The sequence below is a fragment of the Astatotilapia calliptera genome, chromosome 14 (genome assembly GCF_900246225.1).
Source record: "Astatotilapia calliptera chromosome 14, fAstCal1.2, whole genome shotgun sequence".
Lineage (NCBI taxonomy): Eukaryota > Metazoa > Chordata > Actinopteri > Cichliformes > Cichlidae > Astatotilapia > Astatotilapia calliptera.
In genome coordinates, this window is record NC_039315.1 from 22,264,622 (window position 1) to 22,287,092 (window position 22,471).

The 22,471-nt window shown below is 39.7% G+C and overlaps 1 pseudogene; it reads left to right on the forward strand.

Moving 5' to 3' along the window:
• The first annotated feature begins 302 nt into the window (after nt 1–302).
• LOC113036406 (P2X purinoceptor 5-like) lies at nt 303–11,839 on the forward strand (annotated as a pseudogene).
• The last annotated feature ends 10,632 nt before the right edge of the window (nt 11,840–22,471 follow it).

A 22,471-nucleotide genomic window follows, 5' to 3' on the forward strand; every position in this document is an offset into this window, starting at 1 on the left:
AATACAGATTTTAATCAGGCATTTTATAGGAGACCCTTTCCTGTTTTTCCTTGCTTAATTTGTTTTTACAGTTAATTGTTGCGTGTTGATGTTCTTTTACCTTTTCCATTCTGCCTTGCCTTTGATACTAGGGAAGTCCAACAGTAATACCTAAATACATATTGTGGCTAATGTACGCTTGGCGGTGGTTGTGCAATGAGGTGTGTTTTCGCCTCCCACGCGGTGTTTGCTGTAAGAGCTCGCATCGAATCTTTCCATTACAATCAAGTTTCGTTTTAACACTGACATCAAACTGCAGACTAAGAGCTGCGTGATGGCCACGGCCGCGATCAACTCCTTACTGAACTACAAAACAGAAAAATACATTGATACAAAAAATAAGGCAGTCGGAGTGTTGCACAGACTTTTTCAGTTATCTGTCATTGGTTACATAATAGGGTAAGTGCATTATTGCCACGTATAATTTCCTGCACTGTACATGTTATTATTTAACGGGTTAACTTAAAATAAGTCACTGAACAAATATAATAACATTTGGGCTTTGTCTGTAGCATATCGTTTGGTAAACAGAATAAAACAAACAAACAAAAAATATTAATTTTTGAATGAGCGGTTCATTTATTGTATTGAATAGTAGACTATTCGCACGTTACACGCTTATTTTATACTTTAAAGAAGTAAGCAAAATTAAAAATAAAATGCTTAAAATGTCAGAATTTTGACCTGTGCGTTTGAGCAAATACCACATGAACGTTTCTCTTTCGCTGTTTTGTTTTTTGTTTTTGCCCGAACCTATGCGCACTTGTGGCATGCGGTTCAGCGTCTCGCTTTACCCGACACAATTCAAAAGTGTTACCTGGGACACAACAGGCGGAAACGGAACACAAGGGGTCTATTCCTGGCTTACCGATGACAGCCGAAAACCGCATACAGTAATCTTTAGGTGTCATGTGGGTAGAATGTAGAGAACTGTGCATATAAGTCTGCACAAAACAATTTTTACACAACACTTATCTTTATAACTGAGTTTAAATGTTTTGGTGTGTGAAAATGCGTCAGATTATATTAGGTTTATGACGTGCAGTGTTTGAACCACGATCTGTTAGGATTCCTTTAATGTTATCAGCACAAAGATCAGAGTCTCCCTGTTATAGTGGGAGGAAAAGGGGGGCTACCCACTCATTCATAATCCAAACTTTGTTTATATTAATAGTGGAGGCTTTGATGTTGCTTTTATCCCTTAGCAAAATTAGAAAAATGGGTTAGACCAATTTCACAGCTAAGATATTAGGTTACTGCTAATGCACACTGTTACTGTGGTCTTACCTCAAATAAAGAAGAATATGAAAAGCACACAAATGTGACTAAGAAATCATTTGGCTATGAGCTGCTGTTAATATCAGATGTGACACAGTGTTAATGAGGACAGCTGAACACAATGAAACAGCAGGTCCTTCTCCAAATGATGTGACACAAGGTGAGATCGTTTAGTGGCAACTAAAAAGTATTATTAGGAATCATTTTTGAGGATTGCAAATGTGGGGAGGTTTCAAACTGTGCAGACTTTGTGGAAAACCTTTATCATTGATTTTCATTGAACATGGCATATGAACTGCTCATTACTGGCCACCCCAACAATACCCACTGATTGTCATGTACAGCCGCTGGCTAACTTATTCCTTTAAAACATTCGTCAGAGATGTGGGTCAACATGGAAGAGGGTCGCTGAGACTGCTTGTATATTGTCACAGTTTGCTGATTTGGGAGACTGTTTTGAGTGTGATGTAAATACAGAACACAGGCAGGGGTTTAGCAACAAAACAATCTGCTTTATTTGGCTGTTGTAAAAAGTCCAAAAGGCAAAACAGAACCCTAAGAGAAGAAACTAAACTGAGGCATGGGAACAAACTGGGACCAGGAGACTGATGGGACAGATGACACAGGAAGATGGCATTTTCTATAAACACAGAAGGGCAATCGGGGAAGTAGATATAGTTGAACTAAATCACGGAGGATGTGAGAAGGCGAAGCAAAACTAAATGAAAAGCACAAGGGACAATTAACTATCAAAATAAAGCAGAAAGTGAGAAGCGATAATTAAACTACACCAAGTTCATTGCCCTGGAGAACAGCTACAATCTCAGAGCCAGTAGCTGGCCGTGGTTTAAAGTGCCCCTTGCAAACACAGAGTCAGGAAACATTCGGAAAGTCCTCCGAACGTTCTCATTGTCTCACAGCACGTCCTCTGAGAACCACTGGTCCCTCATTCAATAAGCCCAAATTTTACTTGAGGTTAGTATTTGTAAGCTTTCAGTATAACCTCCAATCTGCTAAATATGCTAAAGTATTTTATTCTGCCTATGCGAACAATGTAAATCGCAGTGTGGACTAAACCATTTTGGTTCTTTTTAAGAGATGAAAGGACCCCTGAGCCTCCACAATATGTTGAAATCAAAGTTCAGTCACACAGCCAGTTCATTTGGGCAATTTACTTATGGAACTAATTAATTAATAATAATAAAAATGTAAACAAAAAAACAAACTCTTCATTCCAGGCCTTGCAAGGTTAGAGAGTCCCACTAAGCCAACCACTTTGATACACCTGACTAGCAGTATCACCCCTCAATGCATACTGTATGTCACAAAAGACAGTTGAAAAAGGCAAAAACATATAAAATATCTGCATAAGGTTTGCACCAAAGCTTTTACCAAAGACCTGCGAGAACACTGGGTAGTTCTGCTTTGATTTAAAGGTGGGTTTTCATAGTCAAGCAAGGCTACCAGGAGATAGATGATGCCATCCAGAGTTCTGTCATAACTAAAGTGAAGGGAACTGCGGTGACCAACACCAGTGAATCTGGTCTGCTTGTGTGGGGACCTGAGGAGTATGTCATCCCCCCACAGGTGAGAACACTTTTATTATTTCAGACTAGATTAAAGCCATGCACTGCTGATGAGACTTTGACATTTTGTCTGTTATTTTCTTTTTGTCATTCAGGGTGAAGATGTTCTGTTTGTTGTAACCAGCTTCTTAGAGACACCAAACCAGAAGATGGGTTACTGTGCTGAGGTGAGAACATTTTGTTTTCACTTTAAATCACTGACTGGACATAATAGACCACAGTGATGGTATTTCTAACTTTAACTAAGAGGTGTTTTCATTGTTTTTAGATTTGATGAATGGCAGCGGTGATGATCAGGTCGTTGTCTCAGTTTTAATTGCTGGTCATTCTACAGACTCATTTGCCATCAAATAAAACAATTCTTCTAACATTCCCTTGTTTTACTGACAACGGAAATATTGCCTCTCCTGTTGATTTCACTTTCACTTTAACCTTTCACCTGCCAGCCCAATTTTTCTAGCATGCACCACACCACAGACAGTTTCCTCTTGCAAGTACAGGTTAGATAGAGTGTGTCATACTGTGTTGCAAGTAAATGATGTTAACTCTAAGGAGAGTATCCACTATTTATTTAGGGGATTTGTTTCATTTTGTCTGTTACTTACAGGAAAAAACTTTTTTTCAATAAGTGATTACATGAGATAGGTAACACCATAAAGTGCCAGAATGTGGAAGAATGATATTTTATGAAACTACTTTATCACTCTGCATGTGAATATAACAGACTGGGGAGGCTTCCTCCAGTGCTTCATGGCCCACCTGACAATAGCGTGATGTGTTTAAAGTCATACACATTGGTTTGTGGCTGACCTGTAATTCCTCTCCTTCATGGTAACATATTGTTTGCACGGTAGCAGAGAAGTGTTTTCCTCACACCTCTTAACCCATTTTGTCACCTCCATCATCATCATATGAGTGTGTATGTGTGTCAGTATTCATGATTTATTTTCAGCTCACAATATACAGTATGTAAACCCAGAAGACTCTCTGGGTTGCCTGCCTGATAGCCATCAGCTAAGAAGAAACAAACAGCTATAAAAATTTGCTCTTATAAATATTGACCGAAACCGAGAGCAGGGTCTGACACTTGCAGGGGAGCCTTTTGGTATCATGCAGCATGTGCCATTTTTAACGGTTGAGTTCTAGTAAAATAGAAAAAGCACAGACATGCATCCATTTAACACTCTTGGCTTCATTTAACTTTCATATTCACCATGTTGCTAGAATACAGAAATCTTCTATTTTAGATTAAGATATTCTTGGATGCTAACAAGTTCTGACTGCATTAAATATACTGAAATTTACTTTTTGTGTTATATTTGTAAATTCTGACTTTGTATCCCTTATTTTTGACTTACATTTACATATGTACAGTGGGGCAAAAAAGTATTTAGTCAGCCACCGATTGTGCAAGTTGCCCCACCTAAAATGATGACAGAGGTCAGTAATTTGCACCAGAGGTACACTTCAACTGTGAGAGACAGAATGTGAAAAAAAAATCCATGAATCCACATGGTAGGATTTGTAAAGAATTTATTCGTAAATCAGGGTGGAAAATAAGTATTTGGTCAATAACAAAAATACAACTCAATACTTTGTAACATAACCTTTGTTGGCAATAACAGAGGTCAAACGTTTACTATAGGTCTTTACCAGGTTTGCACACACAGTAGCTGGTATTTTGGCCCATTCCTCCATGCAGATCTTCTCGAGAGCAGTGATGTTTTGGGGCTGTCGCCGAGCAACACGGACTTTCAACTCCCGCCACAGATTTTCTATGGGGTTGAGGTCTGGAGACTGGCTAGGCCACTCCAGGACTTTCAAATGCTTCTTACGGAGCCACTCCTTTGTTGCCCGGGCGGTGTGTTTTGGATCATTGTCATGTTGGAAGACCCAGCCTCGTTTCATCTTCAAAGTTCTCACTGATGGAAGGAGGTTTTGGCTCAAAATCTCACGATACATGGCCCCATTCATTCTGTCCTTAACACGGATCAGTCGTCCTGTCCCCTTGGCAGAAAAACAGCCCCATAGCATGATGTTTCCACCCCCATGCTTCACAGTAGGTATGGTGTTCTTGGGATGCAACTCAGTATTCTTCTTCCTCCAAACACGACGAGTTGAGTTTATACCAAAAAGTTCTACTTTGGTTTCATCTGACCACATGACATTCTCCCAATCCTCTGCTGTATCATCCATGTGCTCTCTGGCAAACTTCAGACGGTCCTGGACATGCACTGGCTTCAGCAGCGGAACACGTCTGGCACTGCGGGATTTGATTCCCTGCCGTTGTAGTGTGTTACTGATGGTGACCTTTGTTACTTTGGTCCCAGCTCTCTGCAGGTCATTCACCAGGTTCCCCCCGTGTGGTTCTGGGATCTTTGCTCACCGTTCTCATGATCATTTTGACCCCACGGGATGAGATCTTGCGTGGAGCCCCAGATCGAGGGAGATTATCAGTGGTCTTGTATGTCTTCCATTTTCTGCTGATTGCTCCCACAGTTGATTTTTTCACACCAAGCTGCTTGCCTATTGTAGATTCACTCTTCCCAGTCTGGTGCAGGTCTACAATACTTTTCCTGGTGTCCTTCGAAAGCTCTTTGGTCTTGGCCATGGCGGAGTTTGGAGTCTGACTGTTTGAGGCTGTGGACAGGTGTCTTTTATACAGATGATGAGTTCAAACAGGTGCCATTCATACAGGTAACGAGTGGGGGACAGAAAAGCTTCTTACAGAAGACGTTACAGGTCTGTGAGAGCCAGAGATTTTCCTTGTTTGAGGTGACCAAATACTTATTTTCCACCCTGATTTACGAATAAATTCTTTACAAAACCTACCATGTGGATTCATGGATTTGTTTTTCACATTCTGTCTCTCACAGTTGAAGTGTACCTCTGGTGCAAATTACTGACCTCTGTCATCATTTTAAGTGGGGGAACTTGCACAATCGGTGGCTGACAAGGAGTTGATAGTGGACTTCCGGAGGTGCAGAGAAGTACACACCCCCATCACCATCAACGGCGCTGCTGTGGAGAGAGTGAGCAGCTTCCGGTTCCTTGGTGTACAGCTGGCTGAGGATCTTACGTGGTCAGTACACACAAACAAAACAGTGAAGAAGGCGCAGCAGCGCCTCTTCTTTCTCAGGAGACTGAAAAGATTCGGCATGAGCCCCCGCATCCTCAGGACCTTCTATCACTGTGCCATTGAGAGCATCCTCACTGGATGCATCACCACCTGGTATGGCAACAGCACCGCCTACAACTGCAAAGCTCTCCAGCGAGTAGTGCGGTGCTCTGAAGGGATAATTGGAGGTGAGCTTCCCTCCCTCCAAGACATCTACAGGAAGCGGTGCCTGAGGAAAGCGGGGAGGATCATCAAGGACTCCAGTCACCCCAGCCATAAACTGTTCAGACTGCTTCCATCAGGAAAGAGGTTCTGCAGCATCCGGTCCCGTACCAGCAGACTGAGAGACAGCTTCTTCCACCAGGCCATCAGACTGCTGAACACGTCATAGACACCTCAGCTTCACTACTGGAACTTTAACATTATGCACTACACACTGTACAGTAATGCCACTGTTTTGCACATGTCTCAACTCTGTATATTTTATTTTATATATTTTATTTATTGTTTACTCTATTTAAATTGTAAAATATGTGTACACACACACACACACACACACACACACGTAGAAAAATATTTAGTATACACATCCAGAAATGCATATACTATTATATATTGTACATATATTTATTAGTTTCAGATGTAGCCATTCTTGTATTTTGCTTGTTTACATTATTGTATTTTGCACAACTCTGTTGCTTGTGGGGCTCGCACACAAGAATTTCACTCACATGTGCTGTACCAATGTACCTGCACATGTGATGTGACAATAAAAGTGATTTGATTTGATTTGATTTGACTAAATACTTTTTTGCCCCACTGTATTTATCATTTAGTTCGATATACTATATCACACTTGGTTCTGTGTTGTGTTTTTTGTTTTGTTTTTTACATTGCCTCTGTCCTTTTTTTGTTCTCAGAGCCACAAAGTGCTTAATGGCCACTGTAGTGTTGATGAGGACTGTAAAAAGGGAAAGATGGTGGAGTCTGGTCATGGTGAGAAAGAAACATCCTGATATTAAATCAGTATTGTGAAACATGTCTGAATCAGAAACTCTTTTCACATGATCATCTAGATGTTTTTAAACAGTTTTTTTTGTTGTTGTCTGTTGTCTAAAGGAGTCATGAGCGGCAAATGCATAAGAAACAATGAAAAGTCCAATGGGACCTGTGAAATCTTTGGCTGGTGTCCAACTGAAAAAAACATCAAACCACAGTGAGGACAAATTTGAAATGACCAATCCTCCTTTCTCTCTGCACTAACATGCACAAACATTCAGGCAAATCACGTGTAGTTGTCATTTATCGGGTCAGCACAACAGGTTTGGCACTAAATCTAAACTAAGGATGTCCTACACTGAGACACTCAGCTTCATGACCCAGTCTTATAATAGTATTGTATCAGCTCACATTAAACAGCACTGGGTCATAGATGGGTTCATTTCCCACTCAGCAATTCAATCACAATCCCTCTCTATCTGCTACAGGAAGGTTTGACTTTGATTTGTTTTTATTGTTGTCTTATACATTTATTCACAAAAATGTATATTTACTTAACATTTTGTTTTCACAGAAAGCCTTTGCTCAAAAATGCTGAAAACTTCACCATCTACATCAAGAATTTCATCCAGTTTCCTAAATTCTCATTTTCAAAGTAAGTCCTCTTTAACATTTACAACAATATCTCCTTGTACTTGCTGACTAGCTGGATATTGCTGTGTGCAATAAGCAGTTCACATCCATAAATATGTGTTTTTCTTAACTCTGAGGTCCAACATCCTCAAAACAACTGATCAATCCTACTTGAAGAAATGCAGATATGATGAGAAGCAATACCCCTACTGCCCCATCTTTCGCCTGGGAGACATTACGAGAAGAGCTGGATGCAACTTCCAAGACATGGCCACACTTGTTAGTATTACATTGTATTTTCTCAAGATTGTGTTAATGTGATATAACCTCAAATGTTACTTTCTAACACACATAGAGTTTATACCCCAAAATAATTATGATGACTGAATCCATGACTTAAAGGTTTTTTTTAGTTACTGTTATTAGTCATGACCTTTGCTCATTGTTCTTGGGAGAAATTGTGAGACAACCGAAACATGTCCCACTGAACAAAGTTTCTCATGTTTCCTACTTCATTAGGTACAACTGTTCAACTGTCCCAAATCATTCCACTTAATGATTTGGGATCATTAAGTGGAATATCTAATCAGCCAATTACAATGCACCAAGTCAATCCATTTAGGAATTAAGACATGATCAAGATTACTTTCTGTAGTTCTATTCCTTGATAGCCACAGTGTACCCATTTTCTGACAGCTTCTTCCAGCAGGATAACGCACCATGTCACAAAACTCTGACAAAACCTGATCTCAAACTGTTTTTGAACATGGCAATGAGCTCACTTAACTATAATGGCCTCCAGTCACAAGAGCTAACAGAGAACCTGTGGAATGTGGTGAAATGGGAAATTAATCCCTTGCAGGGATAGCTCAGTAGGTAAAGTGGTCGCCCCATGATCGGAAGGTCGGCGGTTCGTGGTTCTGTCATGTCATGTGGACTGTTCTCTGTGGAATGTTCAGTGCCATGAAGAATTAGTTCTTCGTGTTCTGAAGGATTAAAGGGGTCTGATCTGGTACTAGCAGGATGTAGCTAATGTTTAACAAATGTTTTCTATACAGCTGTGAATGAACGCAGGTAAAACACCACTAATGGAATGCATACAAGTATCCAAATTTGAATACATGTATAAAAATAAAAATCTTAGAATAAGCATGTTTTGGCTGTTTTGTTAGGGTGGCGCTATTGGCATTGTGATACAGTGGGACTGTGACCTTGACAAAGGCACCTCTCACTGTAATCCAGAGTACCAGTTCACTCGCCTGGATGCCACTGTCTCCAACAAGAGCATCGCAACAGGATTTAACTTCAGGTGAGGCTCACTGCAGAGCATCTTTGTTGGCATGGTGCACAGACATGTAATCATCTTTGCAACTTATGAAAGGAATAAAGAACCATAACCATTCTAAATTACCTAAAGGTTATTTATGTTTATCTTTATTTTATTTTTTATATTTTTGTTTTCTTCTCTAACAGACATGCAAGATACTTTAAAAATGCTGCTGGTGAAAGCTATCGATCTCTATACAAAGTTTATGGCATACGATTTCATATCCTGGTATATGGGAAGGTATGTACAATGCATCAGAGACAGAATGAATGCACAAACTGTGCCAATGCATTACAATAAGATAATTTATGTAATAAAGCCAATACATATAACACCAATGCAAAAATACCATTATTATTAGTAGTAGTATCCTCTCTTCTTAGGAGAGGGGTTATTAGGAATGATTTGACAATTAGACAGAATACAGTAATTAAGGGCATAAACTGCAAGAACGTGGAACATAAAATCAGACTTTATGCGGATGATGTGTTACTTTTTCTCCAAAACTCACAAACCAATCTCTCTGGGGTGATTGCATTGATAAACTCTTTTGCAAGAATTTGCAAGAAAAGATTTTTAGAATATCAACAAATTAAATCCATAGTAAAAAAAAGAAATTTAAACCCTGTCAAGTTGAACTACAAACACCATCGAGTGTGGTACAATTTCTTACTCGTAAAACCCCAAAATTACTCTCCAAAATATACAGAATGCTTTCTAAAACAGATGAATCAATATCACTTCCTATTGCAAAATGGGAAGTGGATTTATCAGTTAACTTAACTTTTTTCACTGCCCTATGCATTGCCAAGAAAACAGTCCTCATGAACGGGAAAAATAAAAAATAATCTTAATTCTAACCAATATAGAAATTATCTAATAGATACAGCCTCTGCCACCACATCAAATCAATTGCTCTGGGCTCCTTTGATCAGCTCCATCACCTAGTGGGGGTGGGGGGTTATAGTTTGGTCCCACCTTCGCTGTTGTGATTGGGGGTAGAGACAGGCTTGGGGCGTCGGGGGATTCCCCAGGGGCGTCTTCCTTGGAGGGCTCAACCTGGGGTTGCGGTCATGTCCTGTTAAGGGCTCTCTTGGCTCTTAGGTGATGGTTTCCTCGTGGCTGCATGCAGCGGGGATAGGGGAGGGTCTGTGCTGATGGACGTGGGTTACTGACCTGGTAGCCTGGCTGCCCCTGGGTGGGTCCGGGTCGGGTGTGGGGTTCTGAGGGTGCTCCGTCTCCGGGCTGGGGCCCTGGCTGGGCCTTGGGTCCTGGTTGGTATGTCGCCGGGGTTGTGGGTGGGTGTATGGGTGTATGGGGGCTCAGCCCTGGCGCAGGGTGCCGCCAGTACATCGAGCCACCTGAGGGGCTCTTCAACTGGTGGGGGAGGCTGTTATATCTTGCAGGAGGTCTCCTCTCTCCAGGAACTCACTCTGCAGATGGGGGAGATACAGGAGATACAGGAGAAGAACTCAGCCTGGGTGTCTATTGTCTTGTGTAGTCTGGAAGATGAGTGGATGACGGGGTGGGTGCAGTTTTCTCTGTGGTGGGGTCAGGTGGGTTGTCCTCTTTCTTTGCCTTTAGACAATAATTCTGATGGCAAAAGAACCAAACGGGACTGGTGAAAAAAAAAGAAAAGAAAAAAGGAATGATTTGAAAAGAGCACTGCAGTCTTTGCTCTTTGAACAAAAATAAATTGTAATAAACTCCTATTTAAAAACATCTCTTGGGTTTCTGATCTCCTCCACAGGCTGGAAAGTTTGCCATAGTCCCCTTGGTTGTCAATATTGGTTCAGGACTGGCTGTGATGGGAGCTGTGAGTATCATTAATAATTAAATCAACATGATATTAAATGAATTGAACAGCATTTTTTTACATATATATCACAGAATTGAATAAAATTCTTTTCAACAGGGAACCTTCTTTTGCGACATTGTCCTCCTTTATTTAACTACGGGGAAGAAGTCTTACAAAGACCAGAAGTTTGAAGTCTTAAAGTATGAAAAGCAACACACGAGTACAGATGTAGACATTTCTTAGGTTTTTTTCCATATTGAAAGGACCACAGTATGTGTGTATAGAGAATAATGAGCTAGAATAACTTCACATTAGATTTTTTTAAAATACATATATTTAATATGATATATAATTTGAATAGTTTGATTGATTTAATAATTGAGTCCAATAACATATGCTATTTAAAATCAAGACATAAGCTTGTGTTTTGGGGTTAATTAAAAGCTATTATGGTCCTCACAGGACATAAAACATGCTTAACCTTAAACATTTCCAGGAGTCATGCTGAGCCCTACAACACTGATAATCACTTTATTACAAGTTCCCAGTTTCATTTGTAGTGAGGTGTTTTCATTGTGGTTTATTACTTGTTGTTAATAAAAAGATCCTACATCATTCATTATTATCTAACTATTGAAGTAATACAGTTTTTACAAATTTCAGTCAGGAAAAAGTGAAGAAAGGTGAAAACGTCCAGGAAATGCAGTAATGGGCTGTCAGAGGGGTATGTTTCTGCTCTCATTTGTCTTTAAAGACTGTATTGTTGCGCGTGCATGTGTGTTTGTGTGGATTTTGATTTCTAGTTAAGGATATATGTTCATTTATGACTAGAAAAATGCATTTCTGGTGTGATCTGTGGTTAATTTACGCTTCTTTACTATTTGTTACAACAGGTCTCTGATCTGCAGAAACTGTGCCATGAAAGATATGAAGAACAAAATGGAAAAGGACAATCAAAATAGTGTAACATATCAACTATTAAGTGTTCAAAGGTCATGTCCTAACCTCATTTCACAAGTTTAGCCATAAAATATTTTAGCATTATTATGAAGAACATAAACCAAGTTTACTGAACTTTTATCTGTTTACTTTCATGGCTGTGACTTTTTTTTTCTTTTAACACTATTCAGTTCAATTTAGAGTTATTTATGTAACCCCACTTCACAATAACAGTCACCTCAAGGTGCTTTATGCTACGTCCACACTAGCCCGGATAAATTTAAAAATGGCATTTTCGTTTGAAAATGCTCCATGTCCACACTATCGTTTTCAGTTGTTTTCACAGAGTTGTGTGCCCTCACTAAAACGGCCAAAAATTCCAGTCCTGCGCATACATGAAACGCAGGACTCATTTCTATCTGCCATTTATTTACTTACTTTGGATTAATAGTCCAGCCTACAAAAAATGCAAGCATTAGCTATATTTTCAGCATCACTCCTATATAGGAAAGTTTCCATTTAAGAGATACTGTGTAGATGAAAGAAATCAGTGCTACATTTTTATTTAAATTGACTAACGATGTATAAGCATGTATAATGTAAAAATTACTGATACAAGCACAGACCCCTGTGGAACTCCATGAATGTGTGATGAATAGTAGAATGTCCAAGCGTCATGGAGGGCTTTTGTTTTAGTAGAGTAACAAACAATTTGCAGTGAGCATGTACCACTATAACCAACCAGATCAACCTCTGTGGGAGCAAAGTTTAGGTGGCTGCTTTGTATTTTGTTCGCACATCCCACTGAAGAGCATAACAAAGGAGGAAGCACTTCTTTAAATTTGATTACATCACTTCAGAAAGACATCTAGTGTTTTCCAGTGCTGTGCTGTGTTCTTTAGAAATACTGTTAAATGTTCATTGTATGTTTTAGTTTAAGTACCCTGAAGCAGCCGTTGTTCTGTTTTGGTATTATATAGGTTAAACTGAATTTATTTCAACTGAACTGAATTGAAGTGAATTGAACAAGAGCTTCAGAGAGCACAAATCCCCACAGAAAGAAAGTGGTCATACGAAAACTTTAGTAATTTATGTCGTTTCTGTTGCGTCACGCTGGTGCTGGGCTGGTTTTATTAAAAAATGCTACATCAGCCTGCTTTTATAACAACACACTGATCCCTGATCTTTGACCTTGAAACAATATATACTATAATTTTTCTGGGTCAACTATGACCTTGGGTACTAACAGTGAAGGTCAAGGTCAAATGCTTAGCCAACCTAGCTACACATGAAGTTTGAAGAAAAATTGTTTGTAATATCTGAACTGAGCAAAAAAAGAAAAAGAAAGAGAAAGTCTGCAGTCATTCAGAACGGTTGGTCTGTGTATGCTTGATTTTCATTGTTAAATATTGGACACCTCATGTATGAAATGGGCATTCAGTGTCATCTTCTGACACTATTGTTTTTCATACTTTATATGATTTTGAAAAACTTCAAATAAAGATGTTGATAAGAAATTATGTGTTGTTTCTATCATACCTTTTAGTTGCTTCCTTGGTGTGATCTTTTGTAACACTCCTATGTACACATCTACACACAGTGGAGACACTTGCACAGATGCTGTGTGACAGTTGATCAGTTCTTGTTTATAGATTGTGTAAATATTGCAGCACAGCCAACGTGAAATGCATTCCTTCCTTTTTTTCTCAGATAGGGGATTTAGTCAGCCAGCTGTCGGTTAATATAGTTTATTCATGGTGACATCATTGAAATAATCAGATTTTAAAAAGAACTTTATGCTGAACAAGTAATTTTTAAACCTTAGCGGTGGAAGTGCATTTTTAATGTATACTTCATATAGATGAATGATAAATTAATATATGTGTGTGTTATTTTCATTTAGAAAATGACAATGATTTGATCTGAATTTGTATTTCTATTTTCCTTTATATCCACAATGTTTTAAATTATAATGTAAATAATGCAAATAGTATTACAACTACTGAACTTCTTATGTTAACATAACTATGATAATGTAACTTTGTTAATGTAATTGTCAGAGTAACAATATTAAATACTTTGTCAATATTAAAAGTAAGAGTGTAATAACACAAACACAACATTAAGGTTTTTGGCCCCAAACAAACCGACTTAGACATAATTTCTCTGATTGAATTAGTGGAAAACACACTAGTTTGCACCTCCTCAGTGTTGCCTACAGATGTCACCAAAGGACAGCTTCACAACTGTAGCTTGCACAGTAGCTCTGTGAAGGTTCTCAGTCATCCAGGTCACGTCCAGGTAAGAAGCTTGGAAAGAAAACCGTCTGGACTTTTTGAAATTGCTTGAAGATGTTTCATCTCTCATCTGAGAAGTTCTTCAGACCTTGCACACTATCCCTAAAAGATAGCAATGGTTGCACAGCTGAATAATGCTTTCTGACAACAAATAAACGCTGTGTCTAAAACACTTTTGTAACACTCCTATGTACACATCTACACACAGTGGAGACACTTGCACAGATGCTGTGTGACAGTTGATCAGTTCTTGTTTATAGATTGTGTAAATATTGCAGCACAGCCAACGTGAAATGCATTCCTTCCTTTTTTTCTCAGATAGGGGATTTAGTCAGCCAGCTGTCGGTTAAAATAGTTTGTTTATTCATGGTGACATCATTGATCATCATTGACATCATTTTAAAAAGAACTTTCTGCTGAACAAATAACTTTTAAACCTTAGCTGTGGAAGTGCATTTTTAATGTATACTTCATATAGATGAATGATAAATTAATATATGTGTGTGTTATTTTCATTTAGAAAATGACAATGATTTGATCTGAATTTGTATTTCTATTTTCCTTTATAATTTAAAACATTGTTTAAATTATAATGTAAATAATGCAAATAGTATTACAACTTCTTATGTTAACATAACTATGATAATGTAACTTTGTTAATGTAATTGTCAGAGTAACAATATTAAATACTTTGTCAATATTAAAAGTAAGAGTGTAATAACACAAACACAACATTAAGGTTTTTGGCCCCAAACAAACCGACTTAGACATAATTTCTCTGATTGAATTAGTGGAAAACACACTAGTTTGCACCTCCTCAGTGTTGCCTACAGATGTCACCAAAGGACAGCTTCACAACTGTAGCTTGCACAGTAGCTCTGTGAAGGTTCTCAGTCATCCAGGTCACGTCCAGGTAAGAAGCTTGGAAAGAAAACCGTCTGGACTTCTTCTTTCCAAGCTCCTTTGACCTTGCACAGTATGCCTAAAAGATAGCAATGGTTGCACAGCTGAATAATGCTTTCTGACAACAAAAGACAAAAAACGCTGTGTCTAAATCTCTTTCAAAAGAATACTGGAAAGCACTGTATAGGAGACTAGTAAAGCAGGACTTTGATTTAATAATAAAAGAACTCTACCTCCCGAACTAACACAAATATTAAAACAAAGAATAGCAGTAGGGCGTGTTTGCACTGAGAAGCCAGATTGTTCAGCTCCTCAGACCTGAGGAGCCCAGATGTCATCCAAAGACCAGGAGGCGCCACCAGGAGCCATTTAACACAGGACACCTTAAATAAACTGTAGGGGGCATCAAATAAATATTAAATAGTGACAATAAAAAACTAGTTGACATAGTTCATTCATTACATCTCGTTTGGGCTACTGTAATTTGTTATTATCAGGAAGCCTGAAACCTACCTGAAAGGTTTGATCCAAAATGCTGTGACAAGATTATTAACAGGAACTAGAAAGAGAGAGCATATTTCTCCTATATTGGCTTCTCTTCATTGGCTCCCTGTTAAATCCTGAATCAAATTAAAAATCCTTCTCATCACATCCAAGGGTCTTGAATAACCAGACCCCATCTTATCCTAATGATCTTATAGTACCATATCACCCCATTAGAGCATTTTGCTCTCAGGCTGCAGCAAGGGCGTAGATTTGGTTTTGGCATTGGTGGGGACGGATAATTCAACCACTGAAGTCTGCCCTGTTTCTTTTTCTATTTTTTCGCTTTTTGTCTTTGCTTCTTGATAGAAAAAAAAAGGAGTAATATACTTGCCTACATATGCTATTCTACATGCTTTTAAACTATTTAAAATTACAATTCATAGTTTTATATGTGAATTATATAATGTTAAATTACTATTAAACAAATGACTGACTAAGTATTTTAGACTTTAGTTTACTTCAGCCATATTCCATATAAATCAGATATCATACAAAAATAAAAAATAGCTTCAAATACAGTCATGACAATAAAAGAATATGACTTTAAGGACTTAACAACATTACTTCAGTTATAGTACACCAACATCTCTTATACATGAGCACTAAGGGAACACTGAATGACCTGGTGGTTTTTGTCCATAAAACTACTCATCTAAGATTTCCACAAAGTAAAAGATCTCTCAGCAAAATTATGCAACATTTTAGGCGCACTATTGCCCCTGTTACAGCAACAGACATGGACTACTGGTGTCCCACACAACAACTCAATGTCCACTATGTGAAGGAGCCAAACACACGCCTGCTCCTCTCGTTAACTGAGATAAACTGCTGGCATATTTGTTTTACATCGATACTGTCCAGTCTCTCCTGGTGGACATGGCACACCGCAGCATTGTTTAAACTCATTTGTGTCATTGTTGACCTTAGCCATGTTTTTAGTCTTCTGAGAGCACTTAAGCTTCTTTCAGCCTCAGTACATGTGTTTTATCCTCAGATTAAAATTATTATTATGTGCTTGATGTGCCTCAGCTTTGGCCCTGGCTCTTCCCCTCTAACTGCACTAGGACATATTGCCACCTGATAAAATAACACATTGATTCGTGCCATATAAAAAGTGAGACATGTCAATTCAGATTCTTTGTCAAATATACACTAATAAATCAATTTACATCAGCAGCCTAACAATTGTCATGATAATAAATACTAGTTAATCTATAGCACCGAATCATCAGTCAGTCACCTGTGACCTCACATCTTCACCTCTGTCTGAGCTACAACATGGCAGAGCTGCCTCTGTCACCTGATAAATAACAGTGAGACATTCCACATACATGCAGTCACACATGTGCTTCAAAAACAGTAATGAACCACCAAGTCATCATCCAATCTCTCCTGTGATCTTGTATCACCATTACTCTCTGAGCTTTGTGTTGGTTCTTCTGTCACCTGACAAATAGGACATACATGACAAGAAGAATAAAATGTGTAGCTGCTTCAGTGTTTCTGTCAATTTGTGCAGATCTTGACTCATCGGTGATGTTTGTAGGGTGAGTGCATTTTTAAAACAATTTGTGCAAACTGCACTACAAGGTGGAATATTTGCAAAATCATGACTACCTCTTGATATTTTGTCTCAAACATTAACTCTATGAATATGTCAGTACCATTAGGATGAAATTATTGTGTCACCAACATTTTAACGTTAGACATGTAATTTTAACAGCCTCTGTAAACTAATATCCTGGCTTGCTCGAGGCTGCCGTTTTCTCTGACAGTTTCAATCAAAATTAGAAATGCTACTCTGAGACTGGGATAACTAATAGTGCTGCCTGTTGTGCAGTTAGTTTCCAAAACACATTATTCATGGTTACATAAAGTTTTAGACTGACGTGGGCCAAAGCCTAGCATGGCCTGTAACGTTATTATGGCGGACACATTTTATGAGTGAACTTGGCTTTAATTGACTTACAGGTTTCTTTGAAAAATATTTTCTTATATCCAGGTTCTTCCTTTTTGCTGCCATCCTCCTTGCCGCTGCTAAAACTAAACAGAGCTCCCTGAAAGGCACAGCCAATCACATTGGCCATATTTGTCACATGATGTAGGACTCCAGTAGAGAACGTAATTTAACTCTTTCTGCTCCACTGGGTGAATGAGACGTTGACAGATCGTTTTTTTCTTTCTGTCGTTTTTCTTTACTGGCAGAGATCAAATTATTGGTGGAGACAATTCAATAATCGCTGGATATTGGTGGGGACATGTCCCTTCCATGCCAAATCTACGCCCTTGGGCTGCAGGCTTACTTGTAGTCCCTAGAGTAGCCTATTTAAAAGTAAAATGGGAGGCAGAACCTTTAGCTTCCAGGCCCCTCTTCTGTGGAACCAGATCCCAGCTCGGATTAAGGAGACAGACTCCTTCTCTAATTTTAAGATTAGGCTTAAAGCTTTCCTTTTTGATCAACCATACAGTTAGGGCTTGATGCTGTTATTTTTAGATCGATGCATGGAAGTCATGATGGTGATCACTCTACCTGTGAGTGGAGTTGTGGAGCTTTTTGATCAAACTCTTATATTGTCTGATACACAATTCTGTGCTAATTTAATAATGTGATAAAAACTTAAATCTCTACATATTCTTAATGTTGATAATGACAACATGACAATCATGAGACAAACCTTTGCACGTGTGTATTTGAGGTAAAACATCTAAGACCGATAAAAGACTTACAAATAGAGAAGTTACCTTTGCCTCGTTCTTTGATATACATAAATAATTTAATTATGCTTTCTATTTACGAAAAAATAAATCTCACGCTCAAAAGTTTTAAGCCGTGCTTTAAAGGAGTAAATGGAATCAGACTCCCGGATGCCAATCGGGAGGCTGTTCCATAACACAGGTGCAGCAACAGCAAACGATCGATCGCCTCTAGATTTCAATCGAGATCTAGACTGAACTAACAATGACTGCGAGGATGACCTTAAAGTCCTAGCAGGGGCATAGGGGGTTAAAAGTTCCTTAAGATAAATTGGTGCTGTATTATTGATAATCATGTGTTGGTTCTCATATTCTAAGGCCTCAACCCTCTGTTGTCTGTAAGACTTGTTCTTCATAAAGTTGAGAAGGACAAAGACACAAAAATAGGTTCCCTGTTGAACAGAATTTTATTCAGTTCTGTGACTTATGTAATACTGTCAGCCTCTTTTAATAACATGTTTAATTAATTATTAATGTAATTGTCACTCAAATGGCTTTTGTATATGTTACGGCCCTAGCAGGGCCTCCTCCTGAAGGTGCCTGCTAGGGCCGTAACACCCCCTCCCATAAATACAAACCCGTGGTTTGTCAAATGATTATGATAACCAAAACAACTAATCAAGTGGGGGCTCGTCCGGGATCGTTGAAAAGGGAGTTTTGAGTTGGAATTGGTTTTTGATTATCTGGCTGTTTTTTACCTTTGGAGATTCAACTTCCCAGTTTAGTTAGATGAGTGTCCAGCTGAGCTTTGTTTTAAGTTCTTCCTTCGGGCACTCTTTTGTTGTTTTGCCTTTTTTATTTTCGGAGTAATCCTGGGCGGGGATTAGTTCCCTGTTGGGGGTAGGCAATTCAGGGCTCCAGTCGCTGAAGTTTCGCCTTTCAAGTTGCCTCGAGCCCGGCACGCTCCAGAAGATAGGTAAAGTTTGTTGTGCTTAGGAACTGGGTAAGTTGTGTTTGTTTATTGTGTAAACTGTAAGAGGTAAGTTGGTCATTTAAACTAAGTTGTGTAGTTTTGGAGTGAGTTGGCAGAGAGGTGTGGTTGTGTCTTAATTAGGGTGTGTTTTCTAACCCTTCTCCGGCCCCTAAAATGGCTGATGAAGCCATCAGTGCACAGGTGTCTAGAAGCTCGTTTGTAAGCAATAACGTCCACCTGGTTCCCGTTTTCTGTGAATCCAGTGTTGAGAGCTTCTTCAGTGTGTTTGAAAGCATAGCAACTGCATTACAGTGGCCTGAAGATGTGTGGGGGGTGATGTTGCTGTGTAAATTCACAGCTAAGGCTCAGGAAGCTTGCTCTGGTCTGTCTAGGCAGGACAGCCTAGTTTATGAAAAGATTAAAAGCGCCGTCCTCCAAGCCTATGAACATGTGCCTGAGGCCTATAGGCAGAACTTTCGAGATTTGGAGTTGGCACAGGGTCAGTCCTACCTTGACTTTGCTCGGGAGAAGGCAAAGCTTTTTGGTAGGTGGTGCTCTGCAAGCCAGGTTAACAGTTTGGGGTCGTTACGTGAGCTCATGCTTGTGGAGGATTTCAAAAACTCTGTTCCTGAGTCTATTTCTTGTTATTTAAGTGAGCAAAGGGTTTCCACTCTACAGCAGGCTGCCATACTGGCGGATGGGTTTACCCTAACTCATAAAACAAACGCGGTGGAATGTGACATCCCTTCTCACGGTAACACATCTTGGAGAGCTAGGAGGGAGCCAGCTAACAAGGCTGAAAAAGTTGTGGTTTCGAGACCCAAAACAAAACTTTGTTTCTTCTGCCACAACCCTGGACACCTCATTGCTGACTGTTCAAATTTGAAACTCAAACGGAAAGCCGACTCAAAGCAACAAGTGCCTGCTTTGAGAAAAGCTAGTCGTGGTTCTCAAACCGACCAGGTTGCCAGGCCTAGTAAAAGGCTACACTTGGAGCATAATTGCTCAATCGTGTCATGTAGTCAGTGTGAGAGGTCAACTAACCCTGAGCTGCTGCTGGTTGACAATGTCCCCGTTCCTCAACATGACCTGCAGGTGGACAGATCATGTATAACACCACCACTCAGACCTGCACCCCTGACTAACAAACATGCCTGTACCCGTGACCTGAGCAATCGTCTGAAAACTGTTGCAGTAAGGTCTTCTGACTGCCTGCTGTGTTCTCCACATGTGATGGCTCAAAAAAGCCCTAGCCACCACATGAGACATTGTTTTGAGGGTCTGCGGCCACCCTCAGTCAGTATTTTGAACCCGTTGAGATGGGGTTGGCAGCTTCCGCAGGCAATGCCTAACCGTTGCTATGGGGTTTGGTAGGTGGAAAGCCTGCGATTTGTTGATGCGATGGTTACGGACTTGATTAGTTGTTTTGGTTATCATAATCATTTGACAAACCACGGGTTTGTATTTATGGGAGGGGGTGTTACGGCCCTAGCAGGGCCTCCTCCTGAAGGTGCCTGTGTGGGCGTGTCACACTACCTCTTCTGCCTGAGGTGCCACCTTTCCCTTTTGTGCAGCTGACTCTCGTCAGTAATCAAGGAGATTTAAGCCCAGGGAAAGGTGAGCTCTGGGCCAGAGTGCCATTTGTGTGGTTTACAGCTAGTGAGCTGAGTGTTTTGTGGTTTTCCATCTGTGGCTGTGTTTTGTGGTTGTCAGTAGTGAGCTGCGTTTGCTTTGACTTTGCCTTACTGAACGACGCCTGAGTTTTTTTGTTTTTTAGGATAAGGCTGTCCGTCTTTTAGTTAAATTACTTCAAAAAATGTTTATTAACTGTCTTGCCTCCTGATCTTTTCTGACCGTCACTTTTTACTCCCCTCCCCCTAGACCCTCAGGGAACGTACAGTATAAAAGAGATTAATATTTAGGTTTCTGCAGTTAAAATATTTTTGTTGGACCATATTGTTAAGGTGTGTTTTCTCTTGTGTATGACAACAATTTTTGTTGCCCCGCTATTATCGCGAGGTTTGGGCGTGTTTATAAGAAACTGTGAGGCCTGCGGTTCATCCACTAGCTGTACAAGGTATTTGTTATAATTGTGTTGTAATAGTCTGCAAATTTGTAATGTATGGTGTTCACCAGTAGCGGTTTTAGATACGGGCGACACGGGCGGTTGCTCGGGGCGGCATTGTGGTGGGGGGCGGCATCACGGGCATCGGCAAAAAAAAAAAAAAAATGCTCGTACTCATGCTGCCCGACGTCAGCCAGCGCATATTGGGAATGGCATAGGCACCGATTGGTTTTCTGTCGCCCATTTCCTGGGAGTAAGGGCGCCCTTCGTCTGCGAGGTGCGCCTGCTGCTTGTGGCGCAGAGAGGAGAGGGCGGGGCGGCGGGGGATTCTCTGACCGGCTGGAGCAGCATCTAATAACCAACTCACAAAATAAAAACAAACCAACAAACACGCCAGAGGGAGTGTTCGCCCAGGGCGCCAAACAAGCTAGGACCGCCAGTGGCGTTCACATTACTTTATATGTTAATTTCAGAACCCACAAGACTATACTATTATTTAGCAGAGTGAAGCTGACCCCCCACCCACTTGAAACGTAAAGGTAAATAGGCGGAGCGGTTAGTGCTACGTTTGTGCTGATTTGTGCAGGTAAAATTAGCGTTTGTGCTGCTACAGTATCTGAGATATAATGATTTTAATTATTGCGGCCTACACTGTATAACACCAGTGTCTGTGGCAGTGAGTTTCAGCAGCTGTGGAGTTTTTCACTTTTTCTAGGCTTGCTGCATATTAACTTTTATTAGTTTACACTTTAGTAACACAATTTATTCAGCGCAAAGGTCAATATTTCTTTTGTTACTAGTGCAGAAACGTACACAAGGTAGGCTAAAGTTTTTATTTTTTCTGTGGCAAAACTGAGTTTCATGTGAAGTGATTCATGTATACCTAAATTATTATTATTTTTTACATACCCAGTTGGCCTCTATGATTTTGTTTTGAATTATATATGTTCATTATTATTAATGTAGCTGTCTCAGAAAAAATGAAGTGTTTGCTTTGATAGGTTGTTACCTACGTGTAGAAAACTGAATATTCCACAGCACCTAGGCAACATGTGGCTCACCGGCCCCTCCACTGTGGCTCTTATAAGTCTTATAAGTCCAAGTCCAAGTAAGTCATTTTTTTATTATAAAGACAACAAGAAAGGGTTCTGTTAACAGTTTGGTTTTTTTTATGAAATATCTGCATTGACTATTCACTGAATGTACAAGGCTTTTAAAAGTGATTTAATGTTTCTTAGGTTCAAATCTGTTTACTGTAATTTTCAAGTTGGTTGCC